This window comes from Podarcis gaigeae (assembly GCF_964106915.1).
Source record: "Podarcis gaigeae genome assembly, chromosome: 11".
Lineage (NCBI taxonomy): Eukaryota > Metazoa > Chordata > Lepidosauria > Squamata > Lacertidae > Podarcis > Podarcis gaigeae.
This window is the reverse complement of record NC_139687.1, coordinates 55267330-55289704: the sequence shown is the minus strand read 5'-3', so window position 1 is coordinate 55289704 and position 22375 is coordinate 55267330. Positions and strand designations below refer to the sequence as shown.

Sequence of the window (22375 nt, the reverse complement as noted above, 5' to 3'; positions counted from 1 at the left end):
AGGCAACCTAAGGCCCGGGGGCTGGATGCGCCCCAATGGCCTTCTAAATCCGGCCCACGGATGGTCTGGTAATCAGCGTGTTTTTACATGAGTAGAATGTGTGCTTTTATTTAAAATGCATCTCTGGGTTATTTGTGGGGCATAGGAATTCATTCTATTTTCTTCCCCCCCCCCCAAAAAAATAGTCCGGCCCCCCACATGGTCTGAGGGACAGTGGACCAGCCCACGGGTGAAAAAGTTTGCTGACCCCTGCTGTAGAGAAAAGGATGAAGACTAGTCTGGCACCTCCACAATCCTGAGCGAACCTGGAGGTCATCTTGTAGACTCTGTTGCAAGGCGGAGATTGCAGGCTGAGTTGTCCCTTCCAAGTGCCAGACAGAGCTATCAGGTTACACACCTAGGATCCTGAGATAAAGCAGCCACCTGCAAACTGTTCGGCTCATTGACCTCATCAGGAGCGTGTTTCCAGGGAGCTTCTCTCCTAGACACCCAGAATCTGCAGCGACGGAACTATGGAACTCTGCATTAATACCTGAGTGCAAATGCAATCCACAAGAAGCATCTCCACCCCCATCGTTCAGCGCGGACACTGAGGTCCAGCGCCAAGGGGCCTTCTGGCGGTTCCCTCATCGCGAGAAGTGAGGCTACAGGGAACCAGACAGAGGGCCTTCTTGGTAGTGCCACCCGCCCTGTGGAACGCCCTCCTATCAGATTTCAAAGAGATAAACAACTACCTGACATTCAGAAGACATCTGAAGGCAGCCCTGTTCAGGGAAGTTTTTAATATTTAACACTGTACTGTTTTTAACACTTGATTGGGAACTGCCCAGAGTGGCTGAGGAAACTCAGCCAGATGGGCGGGGTATAAATAAATTATTATTATTATTATTATTATTATTATTATTATTATTATTATTAAAAAAGCCACAAAACACAGAGCTGAAAACAAGAAGAAGAACAATCATATCTTTCATTTGCCAAGATAGGTGTATTTTAAAATATTCCTCCTGTAAGTTGAAGCATTTTTACACAGCTTGAAACAAATGCACCGAGTTGCATCAAGTGAAACAAATGACTGGAAGATTCGTGATTTTAAAAAAACAGAAACACCCCATCCACAGGGCACCAGGTTGGGAAAACTTGGTCTAAATTGTTCTGGAAAGTCCACCCTATGTGGGCAAGAGCACAGACCCATGCGCTAGGATGCCGTTCATGGGTGGAAGCCATTTTGATTTATTTTGATTAGTTTTTATTAAATATTACAAGAAAAGAAAAAAGAAATAGAAACAAAAATCAATACATAAGACTGTAAACACATTTGTCTACATATTTTCCAACATGCAGACTAGAAAAGAAAAGAGATGAAAGATAAAAGAAAAGGGGGAAAGAAAAAAAATACTTTTCATAATCAATAATACCAAATTTATACTTCAAACATTACAATATATAAATCCTAGTTAAAATATTCTGAAAGACTTCCACCGCATTCACCACACATCTCTTAGTTTCTAGTTCACCTTTACATCTGCCATTTTGAGAGGTTGTCCTTGGGTGAAGCAAGACTAACAGGCTTTTCTATAATACATATAGGTTTAACTGTACCAAAAATATTGGCAGCATAGAGCCTCACCCCATCCACCCAGGTGCTTGGGGCAACGCAGAGGCAATTAAGCCACGGTAATAACAATTAAAGCGGATTTAATGTATACACAATGTAAGAATTTGCTGTATTAATAAGGGAGGCATTGTGGTATCATTCAAGCAGGGCGCGGGTCTCCTCCCTTCTCCACTGAATCACATTTGCAGAGGGCTAGTCATTAGCATCCCAAGAGAGGGCCAGGTGTTTGGATTCCTGGTGGGTCTTCAGGGAGGTCTGGGTTTTATTATTCCCCTTCCCAAATGAGTTTCCAACCTGGCACAGCCTCTGCATTAATAGCCTTACGTGAAAGTTGCTGCAAAGAGGGCAAAGCGTGCTCTTTCCAGTGTGGAGCCAGTGTGGTGTAGTGGTTAAGAGCGGTGGACTCGTAATCTGGTGAACCGGGTTCGAGTCTCTGCTCCTCCACATGCAGCTGCTGGGTGACCTTGGGCCAGTCACACTTCTTTGAAGTCTCTCAGCCCCACTCACCTCACAAGGTGTTTGTTGTGGGGGAGGAAGGGAAAGGAGAATGTTAGCCGCTTTGAGACTCCTTCGGGTAGTGATAAAGCGGGATATGTACCTGGAATGCTCTGGTCCATGGGGTCACGAAGAGTCGGACACGACTAAATGACTAAACAACAACAACAAAAAGCGGGATATCAAATCCAAACTCTTCTTCTTCTTTCTGCAGAGGGGGAGCTAGGTCCCTTCTGCTCAAAGGACTGCCCCCCTCGATTTGCCCCATTGCTATATCTGTAACAGGCCAAAATCATCCTCTGAAATCTACTGGCTCTGTCCAGCGGCCACACACAACGGCATTCTGGAGATCTCCAAATGCTTTGATCGTGTTATATGCCAATTAATTCCCCCTGGTGCAAGAGATTTTCCTTCTCTGCACCTTGTAAAAATCAGGCCTTTCCCACTGTATCAGATCTCGCCAGATGCACGGAAAACGCAAGGAGAATTTTTGCTGAACCGAGCGGTGCGGCTGATGAAAGTGGTACAACATCATTTTAAAGAACAGCAAGACCCACTTACACCCCGACTGTCCTCTGCACCTGAAGGAGACCCTCAGGTCTCACATCCTCTCAAGTGCACATCCTCCCAAAGAACTCCATTAGCCAGAGATGGGAGCCCTCCATACTTCCGCTGGACTCCAACTCCCATCAACCACAGCTAGAATAGACAGCGGTCAGGGATTATGGGAACTGTAGTCCTGAAACATCTGGCCAAAGCTGGAGGAGGACAGGACAGAGAACAGAGAAATGGGGTAACTGTGCCCCTGAAGGACCAGGTGCGCAGCCTGGGAGTCATTTTGGACTCACAGCTGTCCATGGAAGTGCAGGTCAATTCTGTGTCCAGGACAGCTGTTTATCAGCTCCATCTGGCACGCAGGCTGAGACCCTACCTGCCCGCAGACTGTCTCACCAGAGTGGTGCATGCTCTGTTTATTTCCTGCTTGGACTACTGCAATGTGCTCTACATGGGGCTACCTTTGAAGGTGACCTGGAAACTACAACTAATCCAGAATGCAGCAGCTAGACTGGTGGTGACTGGGAGCGGCTGCCGAGACCACATAACACCAGTCCTGAAAGACCTACATTGGCTCCAAGTACGTTTCGAAGCACAATTCAAAGTGTTGATGCTGACCTTTAAAGCCCTAAACGGCCTCCGCCCAGTATACCTGAAGGAGCGTCTCCACCCCCATCGTCCAGCCCGGACACTGAGGTCCAGCGCCAAGGGCCTTCTGGCGGTTCCCTCACTGCGAGAAGCGAGGTTACAGGGAACCAGGCAGAGGGCCTTCTTGGTGGTGGCGCTCGCCCTGTGAAACGCCCTCCCATCAGATGTCAAGGAAATAAAACAACTATCAGACTTTTAGAAAACATCTGAAGGCTGTTTAGGGAAGTTTTTAATGTTTGATGTTTTATCGTGTTTTTAATATTATTATTAATATTCTGTTGGGAGCCACCCAGAGTGGCTGGGGAAACCCAGCCAGATGGGCGGGGTATAAATAGTAAATTATTATTATTATTATTATTATTATTATTATTATTATTATTATTATTACTCTAGAAAGAGCTGTGAGTGGAAGGGTGTTCTTTCACCTTTATATATCAGGCATGGCCAAACTTTGACCTCCAGATGTTTTGGGACTACAACTCCCATCATCCCTAGCTAACAGGACCAGTGGTCAGGGATGGTGGGAACTGTAGTCCCCAAACATCTGGAGGGCCAAGTTTGGCCATGCCTGCTCTGGACCCTCTGGGAAGCTCAACAAACGTGCTGCAACTGGAACTGGGTGTGGGGAATACAGCTGAATGAGAGGCAGCTGTTAGCAGCCTCAGGAAGGACCATCTGCCTTGGGCCTGCCCATAAAAAACAAGTCTAGAGTGAGAAACTAGGGTGGTGTCTACTGTTTCCAGGAACTCTTTTCTGAGCAGCTGATAGTTTCCTTGGACCCTGGGTGAGACCCCTGCAGCTGAGAGGTAGGGTATGTCAGAAGGAAAATGAATCAATGTTTATTGAAAGTGAGGAGGAATTAAAGAACCTTTTAATGAGGGTGAAAGAGGAGAGCGCAAAATATGGTCTGAAGCTCAACATCAAAAAAATGAAGATCATGGCCACTGGGCCCATCACCTCCTGGCAAATAGAAGGGGAAGAAATGGAGGCAGTGAGAGATTTTACTTTCTTGGGCTCCTTGATCACTGCAGATGGTGACAGCAGTCACGAAACTAAAAGACGCCTGTTTCTTGGGAGAAAAGCAATGACAAACCTAGACAGCATCTTAAAAAGCAGACATCACCTTGCCAACAAAGGTCCGTATAGTTAAAGCTATGGTTTTCCCAGTAGTGATGTATGGAAGTGAGAGCTGGACCATAAAGAAGGCTGATCGCCAAAGAATTGATGTTTTTGAATTATGGTGCTGGAGGAGACTCTTGAGAGTCCCATGGACTGCAAGAAGATCAAACCTATCCATTCTGAAGGATATTAGCTCTGAGTGCTCACTGGAAGGACAGATCCTGAAGCTGAGACTCCAATACTCTGGCCACCTCATGAGAAGAAAAGACTCCCTGGAAAAGACCCTGATTCTGGGAAAGATGGAGGGCACAAGGAGAAGGGGACGGCAGAGGACGAGATGGCTGGATAGTGTTCTTGAAGCTACAAACATGAGTTTGACCAAACTGCGGGAGGCAGTGGAAGACAGGAGTGCCTGGCGTGCTCTGGTCCATGGGGTCACGAAGAGTCGGACATGACTAAATGACTAAACAACATATATATTACAGGCATGGTTAAACTTGGCCCTCCAGATGTTTTTGGGACTACAATTCCCATAATCCCTGACCACTGGTCCTGTTAGCTAGGGATCATGGGAATTGTAGTACCAAAACATCTGGAGGGCAAAGTTTGGCCATGCCTGATATATTAACTTGGTACTCATGTAACATTTTTACACATATTTAGTGTAAAAAAAAATATTAATTTACGTTGTCTCTTGTTGCTTCAGGTTTTTGTGTGTGTGCTGTTTAGGGAATATTTAAAATATATTAAGTAGTCTGGAAATTAAATCATTCATAATCAGTCCATCGCCCAGCCCTGTGGCCGACACTGGGGTTGCGGCGAGATGGGGTTGCTGGCCGAGGGAGCTGGCGTACAGCTTCCGGGTCATGTGGCCAGCATGACTAAGCCGCTTCTGGCAAACCAGAGCAGTGCACGGAAATGCCGATTACCTTCCTGCCGGAACGGTACCTATTTATCTACTTGCACTTTGATGTGCTTTCGAACTGCTAGGTTGACAGGAGCAGGGACCGAGCAACAGGAGCTCACCCCGTCATGGGGATTCAAACTGCCAACCTTCTGATCAGCAAGTCCTAGGCTCTGTGGTTTAACCCACAGCGCCACCCGCGTCCCCATATTGTACATACTCAATGTCAATTAAAACACAAAAGGGGGGAAGACTGGAGAGGAAGGGTTGTACCCTGGCAGCCACTTGTACCTGACTGCACCCTCCACTCGTCTCGCAGTTTGAGAAGCCAGGATGCAGAGGGTTAATGCGGGACCTTCTGCTCTGTGCTGATAAAAAGACTGGGAACTGTTCCCAGGCAATATCCTTAAAGCCCTGACCTTATCTGCTTTCAAGTTACTCCTCAAGAAAGAAAACCACCCACAGCCCACTCTCTTTCCAAAACACACAGGAAGCAGCAAGCTGATAATTTCTCCACAGGTGGTTTCTGCTACCTCTCTGACCCGGGTTAACCATTTCCCCTCCCCTCCCTTAGGCTGAAGAATACATTTTGCTTTAAGTCTGACTCTTCTAGATATATTACAGGTCTTGCTTTTAAAGTGTGACTCGCCCAAGCTGCGGGAAGCAGGTGGCTAGCTATGGGAATGGATGGAAACAGAAACCAGAAATTTCTTCTGAATAAGAGAGGCTATTCTTATGTTCTTATTGATTTAATAACTTAAGAAAATAAGAAGAGCCTGCTGGATTAGGTCAAAGGTTCAACTAGGCAAACTAAGGCCCGGGGGCCAGATCTGGCCAGAATCGCCTTCTAAATCCAGCCCGCGGATGGTCCAGGAATCAGAATGTTATAATAATAATAATAATAATAATAATAATAATAATAATAATAATACCTTATTATTTATACCCTGCCTATTAAACATTAAAAGCTTCCCTAAACAGGGATGTCTTCAGATGTCTTCTAAAAGTTTACATGAGTAGAATGTGTCCTTTTATTTAAAATGCATCTCTGGGTTATTTGTGGGGCCTGACTGGTGTTTTTACATGAGTAGAATGTGTCCTTTTATTTAAAATGCATCTCTGGGTTATTTGTGGGGCCTGACTGGTGTTTTTACATGAGTAGAATGTGTCCTTTTATTTAAAATGCATCTCTGGGTTATTTGTGGGGCCTGACTGGTGTTTTTACATGAGTAGAATGTGTCCTTTTATTTAAAATGCATCTCTGGGTTATTTGTGGGGCATAGGAATTCGTACATTTTATTTTTTTCAAAATATAGTCCGGCACCCCCCCCACAAGGTCTGAGGGACAGTGGACCGGCCCCCTGCTGGAAAAGTTTGCTGACCCCCTGATCTAGTTGTAGAATCCTATGATTCTATAGAATCGTAGAGTTCGGTGGCACCATGAGGGTCCCATCTTGCAATGCAGAAATCTCAGCTAAAGCATCCATGACAGATGACCATTCAACCTCTGCTTCCAAACCTCCAAGGAAGGGGATTCCACAGTCTCCAGAGGGAGACCATTCCTCTGTCGAACAGCTCTTACGGTCAGAAAATTTTTCCTGATGTTTAATCAGAATCTCCTTTCTTGTGACTTGAAGCCATTAGTTCGAGTCCCACCTTCCAGAGCAGGAGAAAACAAGCTTGCTCCATCTTCCATGGGACAGCCCTTGAGATATTTGAAGATGGCTATCGCAGGTGGCGCTGTGGTCGAAAAAACTGAGCCTCTTGGGCTTGCTGATCAGAAGGTCGGCAGTTCGAATCCCCACGACAGGGTGAGCTCCCGTTGCTTGGTTCCTGTTCCTGCCAACCTAGCAGTTCGAAAGCACACCAAAAATGCTAGATAAATAGGTACCGCTCTGGCGGGAAGGTAAACGGCGTTTCCGTGCGCTGCTCTGGTTCGCCAGAGGTGGCTTAGTCATGCTGGCCACAGGACCCGGAAGCTGTACACCGGCTCACTCAACCAATAAAGCGAGATGAGCGCCACAACCCCAGAATCGGTCACGACTGGACCTAATGGTCAGGGGTCCCTTTACCTTTATCCTCTCTCTACTCATTCTCCTCTTTTCTAGGCTACATATACACAGATCCTTCAACCGTTCCTCATAAGGCTTGGTTTCCAGGCCCTAGGTCATCTTGATGATTTGGGGTCCCCACCCCTCAGTTAAGCCCTCACCCCCCCGCTATGACTTTTTAGACTCCTGCAAAGCACTGGTATTTCCCACTTGTGTGTGGATGCTGTTCTGTTGACTGCAAAACTAAGAGTGTGCAGAGAGTGAATTTTCTGTGTGTGTGTGTGTGTGTGTGTGTATACGTAATATTCAGCGGCCCATTTCACACGGCGACTCAATCCCCAAAAGGCTCCCTGGGAAATGCAAAACTCGCCGAGCCATAAGTTTAATTGGGAAGTGCAGTGGGAGGGTGGAGGGGAGTGATCTTATTTATCTACCGAGAAGTCAAATTCCCAGAGACTCTTCCCAGAAATCTCCTCCTCACCCAGCTCTCCCCAGCACCTTTTTGCAAAAAAAAAGCCCATAGCCTCAGCCCAAGCAAGCCATTAACATTCCCTTCGTCTTGTAAATATTGCCTGAGAGATCCAGCCTCTCTCCTGGCCTCAATTAATTGTGGCCTGGGGGAGAAGGAGATAAGTGAGTGCTAAAACTTTAGCTACAGCTCCACAGATGGTAAAAATAAAGTTTGATGTGACAAGCGAGGGCAGCCTGGGGAATAGCAAGCTGGTTTCAGAGTAGACACTTGCTGGTTTTTTTAAAAAAAGGATTTTCGTAGTAATATCTCGCTCTTAAAAAAATAAAATGAATCTGGTCCCAGTCATTAACGTGTTCTCTGTTTCACTTAATGATTTTTGTGGTCGGGCACTTTTGCACTTTCGGCTTCCATTGCTGGAGAAACTGTGCTGACATTGTAATTATTTGGTCCTTAGGTGTCCCTGTGACACCCCCACCCGCTTGATATTATTCATGGCGTGTTTTTTCAAGAGGCCATGAAAGGTGTCTCTCCCGGGAAAGGCCTGGGGATGAAAATTCTGCAGCCGAGCCAAAATAAAATTAAAATTAAAATTACTGCAAAGTTTGTTGAGTGTTGCTTATTTCCACCATCCCACAACTGGGTGCAAAGTCTACTTGCGTTGTTTGGAGGTTTGGGTTTTGGTCTTTTGAAAGCGTCACCCAAGAATGGCCATAACCCATAACTGCAGAAAGCTTCCAGACAGTGCCCTGCAGGCAAAATTTCCCAGCTTGCGAGAGACCCTGCCTGAAACCCTGGGGAGCCGCTGCCAGCCAGTGTCAACAATATTGGGCTAGGTCAGGGGTTGGCAAACTAAGGTCTGCGGGCTGGATCAGGCCCAATTGCCTTCAGGATCCAGCCCGCGGCCTGTCCATGGCTCAGCATGGGGATTCTGTTTGTTCGGGCTGAGATATTCTTTTCTTGCACCATTCCATTTCCCCCTCTATCTCACACACACCGCGGCGGCTCCTCCTCCCTCCCTCCTCCTGGCTTCTCCCCGCCCTGCCTAGAGGAGGAAGGGGGCTGGGCTGAGCTGGCTGACCATCATTTTAAGCAGCCCCTCTCCAAAGCCAACTCTTCCTGCCCTAATAATAATAATAATAATAATAATAATAATAATAATAATTTATTATTTATACCCCACCCATCTGGCTGGGTTTCCCCAGCCACTCTGGGTGGCTTCCAACAGAATATTAAAATACAATAATCTATTAAACATTAAAAGCTTCCCTAAACAGGGCTGCCTTCAAAAGTCTGATAGTTGTTTTTCTCTTTGACATCTAGTGGGAGGGCGTTCCACAGGGCGGGCGCCACCACCAAGAAGGCCCTCTGCCTGGTTCCCTTTAACTTGGCTTCTCGCAGCGAGAGAACCACCAGAAGGCCCTCGGAACTGGACCTCAGTATCCAGGCAGAACAATGGGGGTGGAGACGCTCCTTCAGGTATACTGGGCCGAGGCTGTTTAGGGCTTTAAAGGTCAGCACCAACACTTTGAATTATAGTCGGAAGCGTACTGGGAAGAGGACTACTTGCCCCCCTCACCTCTTTTTCCAGCCCCCCCCCCCCCGTGCAGCTTCTACGGCCCGCCACAAGGTCTGAGGGACAGTGGAGTGGCCGGCGGCTAAAAAAAAATTGCCAATCCTTGGGCGAGGTGGAACAATGATCTGACTCGGTATAAACTGCCGTTCTATATGTTCCCTGAATATCATGATAAACCAAGACCCCTACTCTCTGAGGGCTCATCCCCACTTTGTCTCACCGCTTCTCCCTGAGAAAACCCGCATTGTATTGCTGAATCAGACCAGACAGCAATGGGGTTTTCTGCAGATTGCTGTTTGTTCCAATTCCGCAGTAAAGAACATGTTTTCAAGGGGAACGTTGGTCATGAAACCACTCGCACCCGTGCCTAGGCAGCATGGAAGAAGTGGGAAAGCTCTTAGGCATGTTCTTTCTAGACACGGGACAAGAGGGACGAGCCCTTAATCTTTAGATCATAGAGGGGTTTGGGGCAGGGGGACCTCATCACGCTGTGATATTACCAGAAAGGTCAGAGGTACCCTCTCCCTCATTTGATCTAGCTCAAAAGCTTCCTTGGTGTCACCACCAGCAAATACAATTGAGGTGGATCGTGGGTGGGAAAGCTCACACAGTGAGGAGGACCCCAATCCCACAATAGTTAAACTGGAAGGCAGAAGCCACAACAGGGCTGGAGATTCCTGCGGAACTATAACACCCAGATGAGCTCTAAGGGGCTGGTTCCGCAAGTGGTGAGAAAATGGCAATTAACCTCAGGGGTGGTGCCTACATCCTCTCATCCTGCCTAATTTATCCCCCAGCTTAATTAAGAAGAGGAGACGGCTTGCTTCAGCTTTTTAAGGCAAGCCACAACACCGCCAGAAAATAACCGATCCCACGGGCGTGCTGCAAAGAAGCATTTCTTCCCATTGTAAAAGACCAACAGGTTACTTGGAGAGCAACCAGGCCTGTGTCTAAAGATGCAATGAAACATCTTTTTTACAAAAATAAGTTTCTTTTTTAAAAGCAAAAGCCGCAGCAGCGAGAGATTTCATCTTTCTAGACCCCCTCTGTATAATACAACGCTGCCCAACGGGACCCCCATGCTAATATATTTTCCTTTGCATTGTAAGGTCCCCATTACGAAGTCCTGCGAGCAACACTTTCAATACCAAGGCACAAGAAAGGGGAGGAAGGAGGGGAAACCCTCGTTGGCTCCTGGGCTTTCTTTGAAGCGTGCTTTTTCCAGGATGGACAGCGTTTCATCTTTTCACAAGCAGCTCTTAACCATGGAACAATTCTGACAGGGGGCACGCGGAGGCCAGAAAGTTGGTCTCCAAGCGGCATTTTTTAAACGTTTCGTTAGCTGCGCCTTCGGGTTCCAGGGGAGCGATTCTGCCAGGAGGCTCATCGAGAACTTCCAAATTAGTTGCCGGGGTCTCAGGATACTGATTATTCATTTTGTCCAAATATTAGCGAGCGCCTTCTGGCCTTTTCAAAGCCTGCACGTAGGATCTTTGATGCATTGTGTGACTTGAAAGCCCAGCACCTGAAGAAGGAAGAAGACTCCCCCACTCTTTTTTTTTTTTTAAGCCGGGGGCTGGAGGGGGGGAAAGCCAACGCTTTCATATCGAATGAATTCCGTTCTCTTCTGCACAATGCATTCAATGGCGTCGAAACCGTGACCTGCCTTGTGTCTGAAAGGGCTGAAATCTCAGACGTAAAGGATGAAACAGCCGCTGGTATCAATACAGAAGTGTAAATGCTTACGGCTCTCTATTAACAGGAGGACATTATCTACAGCCCCCTCTCTCCCCCCAGCCATGGAAAACCAATGAAATTGGATGCAGAGACGGCTGGCCCAGGAAGGGATGTCTGCGCTAAGAAGTGACCCCTTCTTCAGCTCAATCTCTTTCTCTCTTTGGGGTGCATGAGGACGGGAGGGCTGGAGTGGAGCACAGCTGGAAGTCAGGCCAACCTAGATTCATTTCCTTTTGAAAAGACACCCTCTCTCTTTGTTAGCGATGTTGCAAACTACCCATTATCGCGCCCTGCTTCGCATCCGCTCCATGAGAGCCTTGTCAGATGGCTACTACTCAACAGTGGTCCTGCTATTATCCCCAGAAGTTCAGCAGACCTTTTCTTTTAGGAGGAGGTGTGCTATAGAAAAGGGAACTTTTATGAACGCATCCCTCAGATGGAAGCCAGAAGACTTAGGGTAGGTGGGGGAGCTTCTACGTGTAGGAAAATCAGGCACAGCTTCCCCAAGAACCATGAGCCATATGGTCTTGGGGACACAGGAAACTTCCTTATACCGAATCAGACCATTGGTCCATTTAGCTCAGTACTGTCCACAGCAGGGTTTCCCAGACTTAAGTCTCCAGCTGTTTTTGGACTACAACTCCCTTCTTCCCTAGATAGCAGGAGCGATGGTCAGGGATGATGGGAATTGTAGTCCAAGAACAGCCTGAGACCCAAGTTTAGGAAACCCTAGATCAGTGTTTCTCAACCTGTGGGTCCCCAGATGTTGTTGGACTACAATTCCCATCATTCCTAGCCAGCATGACCAATGGTCAGGGGTGATGGGAGTTGTAGTCCAACAACATCTGGGGACACACAGGTTGAGAACCGCCGCCCTAGATAGACACTGACTGGCAGACAGGTCCGGATTAAGACCTTCAAAGGCCCCAAGCACTTAAAAGATTTTGGTGCCCCCATATATATCTAATTCAAAATAGAAACAATAATAAACTGTAAAATAAAATTTCATTTTTTCAAAATGAAACGAAACCTACAGTAAGATGGAAAACAATGTTTATTTATCTGCACTTTCACTTTATTTATATTTGAAAAATATTTTTTCTCATTGCAAAGTCTTTGATCAGATCCTCAAAACTAATCTTACGTAACACATCTGCTTCAATACTTGGTAGAGGTGAGGCACCCAGCCTGCCTTGTTGCATAGTTGTCCCATTGGGATTCTTAATATACTTCAGTTGAGAAAAATGAACATTCAGCTGAGCAGTTTGCAGCCATTAATGTTAAAAATCTGGCAATGGAAAATGTCTTCGGTGCCCCCTTCCCTTTATGCCCTTGGTATAGGTAAAGGGACCCCTGACCGTTAGGTCTAGTTGCGGACAAGTCTGGGGTTGCAGCGCTCATCTCGATTTACTGGCCAAGGGAGCTGGCGTACAGCTTCCAGGTCATGTGGCCAGCATGACTAAACCGCTTCTGGTGAACCAGAGCAGGGCACGGAAACACCATTTACCTTCTCACCGGAGCGGTACCTATTTATCTACTTGCACTTTCGAACTGCTAGGTTGGCAGGAGCTGGGACCGAGCAACGGGAGCTCACCCCGTTGCGGGGATTCGAACCACTGACCTTCTGATCAGCAAGCCCTAGGCTCTGTGGTTTAACCCACAGCACCACCTGCGTCCCTCTTTATGCCCTAAGCTTATTTTGTTTAATGGTTAAGCCAGCCTTCTTGGCAGAGCTTCAGGCAATGGACCTCCTAACCCTACCTGGAGATGCCAAGGATTGAAGATGGGACCTTCTGTATGCAAATCAAACACTCTAACCCTGAATTATGCCCCTTTCCTGTTGAAAGTAAGTACCAAAGAACAGCTGCAGAGCACGTGTCTGTGCTGCCCAGTGCAAGTGTTGCTCCCGAGGGGTGTGTGGTGTGGAGGGTGCCCTCCCAGGCAATGGATAGCTGCTTGGGTGCCCAGAGTGGCGCGCGCACAGCCTGCAGCCAGAGGCGGAACGAGCCGCCCATGGGGGCAGAGCAAGCCACCCATGGCGGCCATTCGGCGCACCAAAACTGAGCTACAATTCCCAGAGTTGCCTGGGAAGATGGGTTGACCGTTGAATACCTCTGGGAATTGTAGCTCTGTGAGGGAAACAGAGGTCTGCTAACAACTCTCAGCACCCTTAACAAACTGCAGCTCTCGGGTTCTTGAGGGGAAGCCATGACCGGCACCATTAGGGCTTTAGATGTGCGGTGTGGTTCGAATCACAGAACTGCAGAGTTGGAAGGGGTGCCCGTGGGATGGGAAACAGAAGAGCAGTCAAGTACAACATTCCTAGAGTGAACATGTTTACACATGGGGAGGAATGTGTGTCCAGCCAGCAGGTAAACTTCCTGTTTCCTTCTGGGCTGGGGCAGACTTCCTCTGCATGTGACTAGACGTGAGCGTGGCCTCACCTGTGCAGGTAACGACAAAAGCACAGGACAGGGCAGCCATCTCTCTCTCTTTGACTACATGCATTGAAGAAGCAACATCTGCTTAGCCAAAGATGCTCTCTTGGCCTCCAGCCAAGAGAGGTCAGAGAGACTGTCTCCTTATGAGATAGTTTCCAGGTGTATGTTACTTTTCTAAGCTAAGTCTGCCTTCTGGGATCCGATTGTGAACAGAATGTGCGTAAACTCTTTTTATACTTCTATAGAAGACTGTGTCATGTCTTATCTTTTATAAGGGAATAAGGGGGAAATACCAGAACAGTTATTACAGAGGCTTTCGCGAGCCTGAGCAAACGTATCCGTTGTGAGTTTAAAAAGGGGAATGTTACTCTTCCAAATTGTGAACTTGTTTGCACAAGTTGGAAAGGCTATAATCAAACAATATATCCTCTCCTGCATCCCTGAACATTCCCACAGCGCCAAGGGTCATCCAATCTAATCCCCTACAATGAAGGACTCCATTGGACTTGCTTAAAGCACCGTGAAGCGAGGCTTCCATTCACAGAACCAGCAAACTGAAAACAAGCCACCTGGTTGCTCCCTCTTCCCAGGAAGCTGAACTCTCCTGTTGGCAGGTTTGGGACACCGGCATTTTGCAGAACCCCATAATGACAAGACTGCCTGTGGCTGAGTTGCTGACAGCACTTGGAAGTACGTTTCTCAGCAAACAATTTATGCTACAACCCTGCCGTGCTTGGCTGCCATTAGGCAGTCAGTCCCCAGGTTTGAAAGAGGTTCATTCCAGTCCCTCGAGTGGGTCGCCTTGTTATTGGGATCCCACTTTGCATCACCTTTTGACTCTAAATGCAACAGACTCTAAATACAGCGGCGTAAAGATACCGAAAATCATGAGCTATAGCGCGATCTTGGCACTCATGCTATGCATATAGTTGCAAGTCTCTCTCTCTCTGTTTAAGTAGACGTCTTAGAAGCCCTTATTAAAAAGGCAATCGAGGCATTTATGTATTTTGTTCTGTATTTTAAGGGAGGCAAAACTGGCTTGCTGGCAGCAAGCTGACAGGTCATTATTTTGCATCCTCCAAATTCTATGTGCCGATAAGAAAACAGCACCAATTTGATGTTTTATCAGTTTCCCGGATGGAAGGGGGAATTATGCAGGCCTAGATAACGATTCTAACCACTTTGCCATAGATTAGAGTTTCGCTTTTGGGTGGAGGGATCGTTATAACCACAGTATGTGTGTATGCAGCCACCGTAGCAAACTTTCTTCCCTTGCACACCACCAACACTAAAAAGCAGACAAAGAATGTTCTTTTGAAAGAGGAAGAGCAAAAGGCTAAAGTATGGGGGCAAAAATTAGGGATACTGCAGGAAAATTAGGGATACTGCAGGACACTGAGCAAAATCAAGCTGTAACACTCATTGTTCCAGCTTAAAGGTACATGAGTAGGGTTGCCATATTTCAAAAAGTGAAAGATGCAAAAGTTGGGGGCTGTTGTTGTTTGGCAAAGTTGTTGAGTGAAATCTCAAAAAAAGAGAGAGAACTTTTGAGCTATTTTTAATGAGATTTGCCAGAACCTACACTACCAACATGGGCTGCCATACATCCGGATTTCCCTGGACGTTTCAGCGATTTCCGCCTGGACGCTGTTTAGGAGGGCTGAATACTGGCTATGTCCATATGGCAACCCAATACATGAAGCTACCACCTTGCTGAAGCTAAGCAGGTCTGGGCCTGGTCAATAACTGGATGGGTAACCACGCTGGGAACAAATATATGCCGCCTTGGACTCCATGGGGGAAAATGGGTGGGATATAAATTGCTGTTGTTACTGGCATCCGTCTGTCTCGAAGGACAATGGAGTGTGCCTCAGGGGACGAACTCAAACTGCAGCATCAAAGTGACCTCTCTGGGGTGCAAGCCTGGACAGTGTCTAGGGAGGTCCTGGGCTGGCCAGATGACAAGACCCTGTTGTAAAGAAAAATCTGGCCTTTTTCCCTTATGGGATATCCAAGAGCCCATACAGAGTCCTTACGTAGGTTCCCTATTGGTAGGAGAAAATAACAGAGGCCAACCAGAGACTATTGAGAAGCAAAGCAGCTAGTAAGCCTGATCATTATTGATCTGTTGCAACAGGGTGCTCCCCCCACACACAGGAGGGAGGAGGAACCCAGAACAATGACGCGCAAGGCCTTATATAGACATTTTAAATTCCCTGCCCTGGAGCTCAAGACCACCCCTCCATACATCATACATACATCACAGATGGGGTGTAACCCAAGACCACCACCCCCCATATATCATACCTACATTACAGAAAGGGAGGTTTACAGCAGAAATCTGAGTGGTTTGTTTACATCCTGTCTGCCAGGTTACCTGTTTAATGGTCACTTGATTGGATTGCCTGGAAAGCCTGGCCAGTCTTTTGTAATGATAAATACTTAGTTCCTGAGCTAGGTCACAGCCTCACTCCCTATTCCTATCTTACATGTGCCCTTAAGATTTGTGAAGGAAAAGACAATGGGGAGGCTTTTCCATTTTCCTTTGACCTTGCAGAGAAAACATTTGCTCAGTTTGGGAATCAAAATGGTTTGAGGTCGGTCTTCCTGTGCTGATCTATGTACGTGCTAGGTTGGTACACTTATGAACATTTAACAGATATCTAAGACCTCAAAATTCCTATCACAACCCCCCTCTCGGTCTCGCTGATGATGTGGTCCAAAGAAAACCAGAGCAAGATGCTTGGCACCATCTTAGCTGGAAGAGGTGCTAGAAAGAGGTGCTGAGCTGAGGAGGCGCCAAACTGAGAAAATCCATAATTAAAGAAGATCTATTTGGGAGGGCCTTTGCTGGCAAGGTGATGTCTCTAATTTTTAAGACAGCAACTTAAAAAGTAGAGACATCACCTTGCCAACAAAGGTCCGTATAGTAAAAGCCATGGTTTTCCCAGTAGTGATGTATGGAAGTGAGAGCTGGACCATAAAGAAGGCTGATCGCCGAAGAATTGATGCTTTTGAATTCTGGTGCTGGAGGAGACTCTTGAGAGTCCCAAGGACTGCAAGAAGATCAAACCTATCCATTCTTAAGGAAATCAGCCCTGAGTGCTCACTGGAAGGACAGATCCTGAAGCTGAGGCTCCAATACGTTGGCCACCTCATGAGAAGAGAAGACTCTCTGGAAAAGACCCTGATGTTGGGAAAGATGGAGGGCACAAGGAGAAGGGGACGACAGAGGACGAGATGGTTGGACAGTGTTCTCCAAGCTACCAGCATGAGTTTGACCAAACTGCGGGAGGCAGTGGAAGACAGGGGTGCCTGGCGTGCTCTGGTCCATGGGGTCACGAAGAGTCGGACATGACTAAACAACTAAACAACAACAACATTTTGGAGGGGGGCAAATGTTGGCCCCGCTCAGGGTGCCATATTACCAAAGATTACCAAAGTCCAGCCTGATGCCTTGTTTTCCCTATTTCTGATTAATTTGCTTCTTCCCGGAACTTTCTAGAAACGGAATGCAAGTTGTATTGTTTGTGTACAGGTGACTGGCTTTATTTTCAACGTATCTTTAAAAAGCAACAAAAATAAATATTCTTTGCAGCTTTCTCCTTCTTGAGCATGTCTGCCCAGAGGTAAATCCCACTTACTTTAACTTTCTTTGGAAATAAGTGTGTGCCCTGAAGTCAATAGTCTTGGCTCTGATTTCTCAGAAGCAGCCAACTTTAACTAGCTCATTGATGGGAGTAAAAGAGGAATTTGCTATATACTCACTGTTTGTCTCGCCTCAGTGTCAAACTTCAGAAAGGCATTTCCGCCCGTGATACTCTGATCGCTTCCTAAAGGAAGAAAGTTCAAAAAGAAGAATATTGGAGATAATGATCATGTCCTTGTTCACACAGGTAAGTGGTAGACATCCTTATTTCAAACTAGCAGAGGTTTCCGAGCACCATAGCCTTGAGAGGGGGACAGCCTCTCCCAAACTGGTGCCCCCTCCAAATGTTTGGACTACAATTTCCATCGGTCCAAAATCTTTGGAAGGGGCCAAATTGAGGAAGGCTGCTGTAGAATATGGTAGCACCTGTTCCCCTCCTCCAATGACAAGTTGACACTTGGCAGGGAAATTGGGGGGGGGGGATAACCTTCCTCTGCCCCAGTCCTAATCTAGATAGGCAGCCCTCACCCCAGCTGATTTTTATAAACAGGGGAAATGGCTATTGTAGGTGTATTTTGGAATCAAGAGTCACAGCCTTTCCCAGCTTGGGCCATGTTGATCACTGGGACAAGACGGTTTGATCGTATTACACCGATCCTGGCCCAACTGCACGGCTGCCAGTTAGCTTCTGGGCCCAGTTCAAAGTTCTGGTTTTGACCTATAAAGCCTTAAAACGGCTCAGGACCACAATGCCTCAAGGACCGCCTCTCCCCATCAAAACCAACCCAGACTCTGTGTTCATCGTCTGAGGCCCTCTTTCATATGCCTCTTCCACATGAGGTCTGGAGCGTGGCAACATGGGAACAGGGCCTTTTCTGCAGTGGCTCCCCACTTGTGAAATGCTCTCACCAGGGAGGTTTGCCTGGTGCCTTCATTATATATCTTTAGACACCAGGCAAAAACATTCCTCTTCAACCAGGCCTTTGGCTGATTAATATTATACAGTGGTACCTCAGGTTAAGAACTTAATTCATTCTGGAGGTCCGTTCTTAACCTGAAACTGTTCTTAACCTGTTCTTAAGCCTCCCACTGCCGCCGCCACGCGATTTCTGTTCTCATCCTGAAGCAAAGTTCTTAACCCGAGGTACTATTTCTGGGTTAGCCAAGTCTGTAACCTGAAGCACCTGTAACCTGAGGTACCACTGTACCTTTTAAATGTATTTGTGGGAAGGGGGCGTTATTGTTTTGTTGTTTCTGTCTTAGCTATTTATTTGTGCTTTTGTCTTATGTGCTTTTTGTCTTTTGTGCTTTTTATCTTATGAACCGCCCTTTTGATAAAGGGAAGCGTATAAATCTAATAAATAAAAATAAAATAAACTTGAGGCCCTCCATAATTTATTAGGCTACAACTCCCACTATCCCTTACTGCCTTTGCTGTGTTAGATTGTACAGGCTCCTCAGAGCAACCACCTGCCTTTGGATTGTGATTCTGGTTGCAGCTGGCAGAGCTTGTGGTCCAAAACAACCGAAGGCCCTCAGGTTGGGGAATGCTGCACAATTGCAGTGAATACTGTTGGGGAATGTTAATCATTCACCACTTTGGCTCCTTTTACTAAGAAGCTGGTTCTCTCGTCAGAGTTGACTCAAGCAGAAATAACAGGAAAGAAACAAAAAAGCATAATCCTTTATATTTGCAGGTGTCCACGCACTCTTGAAATTTCATTCCTGGCAGAGAGGCAATGAGCATGGACCCTTCAAGCCTCGGCGGTTGCAAAGGGATTCATCCTGCACGGCTAGAAAGGGTGAACAGCCACTATCCATTCCTTCATGGTCTGAACACCCCTTTCTACGTTGGAACGGACAGAATGTAACTGGCAGCCTTGTTCAAATATCCATTTGAACATATGGACTGCCTGTGTTAATGGATACATTTAAGCCAGGACCGACAGAATGTACCAGATGCAGATATTTATTTCCCTTTTCTCTGCTGTAGCTGAAAAAATAATTGTTTTTTAACGCGTGCCCCCACTGCTTTGCAGTTGCTGTATTTCCAAAACCATCTCCCCCCCCCCCCATGACAGGTTCACCCCTTTAGGAAGCAGTGGTGTTAAAAAAAAAACACTAATAAGGAAATCGAGATGCAGCCGACAATCCCAGGAGGCAAACTGTGCCGGGCAAGGCACGCGACAGTTTGCAGAACGCTCGTCAATATCCTTTAATTCAGAGCGCAGGCACAGGCTTGCACTAAGGTCAGCAACAAGCGCCATCCGCCGCCCCGCTCTCCCTTCCCCAAAGCTGCTAACGATTCCTTCTGCTGCATAGACCCTTAACAGCATCCGACCTCCTGCCCTTTAGCCTGTCGCTTCTCCTTCGTTGCCGCGCCAGCCGAGATCATTAGGCTGATGTGCAACGGCTGCGCTCAAAGCTAATGGTTTGGTCCCTGGCCACAAAGCTGATAAACACCAGCAAGCCATCAACAAGAAGGGAAAGGGAAATGCTTCGTGCAGCCGGCTCGAAAAGCGGTCTTACAGGAAGTCCTGGTTCCCTAAAAGGGGGGGGAAAGTTCAGGCCTCTCTATTTGGCTAGGGAGATTCTCCCCACACCATCCGCCAGCCATCCCCAAACCAGTCCTCTCTCTCTCTCTCTCCAGGACATGACCTTCATCAGCTTTCCTTTGCACCCTCTTTTGGTGTTTTGGCCTGGCTGGAATGTGTCCTCGAATGCTGATATTGTGGACTGGTTGGACGCAGAGGAATGGTGGGAGTAATAATAACAATAATTTATACCTCGCCCATCTGGCTGGGTTTCCCAAGCCACTCTGGGCAGCTTCCAACAAAACACTAAAATACAATAACCTATTAAACATTAAAAGCTTCCCTAAAGAGGGCTGCCTTCAGTTGTCTTCTAAAAGTTTGGTAGTTCCTTTTCTCTTTGACATCTGATGGGAGGGCGTTCCACAGGGCGGGTGCCACTACCGAGAAGGCCCTCTGCCTGGTTCCCTGTAACTTGGCTTCTCGCAGTGAGGGAACCACCAAAGGAAGCAGGCTCAGAGCCCAGGAAGTGGTGGTGAGACGACAGTGAGTGGTCAGAGGGAAAAGGCTGGGAGGAAGACGTGTGGGAAGCTGAAGGAATAACAGGGCTTCATTTTCATTTTTTATTTGTATGCCGCCTTTCCACAGTTAAAAAAACAATGCCCAAGGCAGCTTACAGCATGACAAGATTTACATAACTACAAAAGTCATAAACAATAAATAGATAAAGGTAAAGGGACCCCTGACCATTAGGTCCAGTTGTGACCGACTATGGGGTTGCAGCGCTCATCTCGCTTTCTCGGCCGAGGGAGCCGGCGTACAGCTTCCGGGTCATGTGGCCAGCATGACTAAGCCGCTTCTGGCAAACCAGAGCAGCGCACGGAAACGCCGTTTACCTTCCCGCCGGAGTGGTACCTATTTATCTACTTGCACTTGACGTGCTTTTGAACTGCTAGGTTGGCAGGAGCAGGGACCGAGCAACGGGAGCTCAGCCCGTCGTGGGGATTCGAACCGCCAACCTTCTGATCGGCAAGTCCTAGGCTCAGTGGTTTAACCCACAGCGCCACCCGCGTCCCCCAAAAAACAATAAATAAACCACATCAAAAAAATGCACAACCAAATGGGAAGCAATTTCCACATAAATCAAAATCTAAAACTAACAATACAACATTAATATCACAGTTTATTTATGAGCTGGGTGGGGGGGTTGCGGAGGAGAGAAGTCCAGAATCAGAGGCAGAAATGCCATTTTGACAACACAGAAATCACCATCTGCATGAGTTAACCCCATCCCATTCCCATTCTGAAGCAGAGCCAGCCGCACAAATGCAGATCTGAATCACCATCATGCGCCGCGTGTGCAAATAGCATTATTGCACAAAGAAAGCTTTCATCATTCATTAATAAGCCACAGATTTGCTGATAACATTTACACCCTTGCAGCAAGTTCGGGACACTTACCCGCAACCTCACACCTGAGCTGTGTGTGGGAGAACCACTGCTATTCACGACATGCCAAGCCTCAACATTACCTGCAGGCTCATAGCTATGGGATCCCAGGAGCCTCGCCCACTTGCCCTGTAATCTCCATTTTAGCTGCTCTCCAACCAGCTGGTTGATAAAGAGCTGCAGAACTTATTATGGGGAAGAGCTGTAGCTCAGTGAAAGCACACTTGCTTTGCATGCAGAAGGTCCCAAGTTAAATCTCCGGCATCTCCAGATAGGGCTAGAAAGGACCCTGGCTGAAATCCCGGGGAGAAACTGTGCAGACAATACCTAAGGAGATAAACCGATGGTCTGATTCAGCATGAGGCACCTTCCTATGTTCCTATATTGATTATTGAGGGGAAGTGCGTGGAACAGGTCTCGGTGTTTCGATTTCTGGGAATGGAGTTGAGAGATGACCTAACCTGGGGAGAAAACAGCAAAGACCTGATGAAGAGAGCACAGCAGAGGTTATATTTTCTGAGAATCCTCCAGAAAAACAATCTCTCAAAGGACCTGTTGATGGCATTTGACCATTGTACTGTGGAGAGTGTATTAACGTATGGTCTGTCTGTGTGGTTTGGGAGCTGCACGGTCAGGGAAAAAACAATGCTGTCCAGGGTTGTAAAGACTGCGGAGAGAATAATTGGGTGCACTCTTCCCACCTTGGATCAACTCTATGCTTCCAGGTGCCATAAGAAAGCTGCAGAGATAGTGCAGGATAGTGCACGCCCCGGAAATGATCTCTTTCAGCTTCTGCCTTCTGGAAGAAGGTACAGGGTTATAAAGACTAGGACTAGCCATCTGAGAAACAGTTTTTATCCAAATGCGGTTTTTGTTTTAAACGCAGTGTAAGGTAGTCTTTAAGGGACGCGGGTGGCGCTGTGGGTTAAACCACAGAGGCTAGGACTTGCCAATCAGAAGGTCAGCGGTTTGAATCCCTACAACGGGGTGAGCTCCCGTTGCTCGATCCCAGCTCCTGCCAACCTAGCAGTTTGAGCGTCAAAGTGCAAGCAGATAAATAGGTACCGCTCTGTCGGGAAGGTAAACGGCTGATTTGCCAGAAGCGGCTTAGTCATGCTGGCCACATGACCCAG

At 47.1% G+C, this 22375-nt stretch overlaps 1 protein-coding gene across 1 annotated transcript in view; it reads right to left on the bottom strand.

The window, feature by feature from the left end:
- ZBTB7C (zinc finger and BTB domain containing 7C) overlaps window positions 1-22375 on the bottom strand; it is a 250426-nt gene that overhangs the window by 133255 nt on the left and 94796 nt on the right. Inside the window, exon 2 of the mRNA XM_083702788.1 lies at window positions 17382-17446. The gene's annotated coding sequence lies outside the window, so the exon portion shown is untranslated. The remainder of the gene's footprint in view (window positions 1-17381; window positions 17447-22375) is intronic.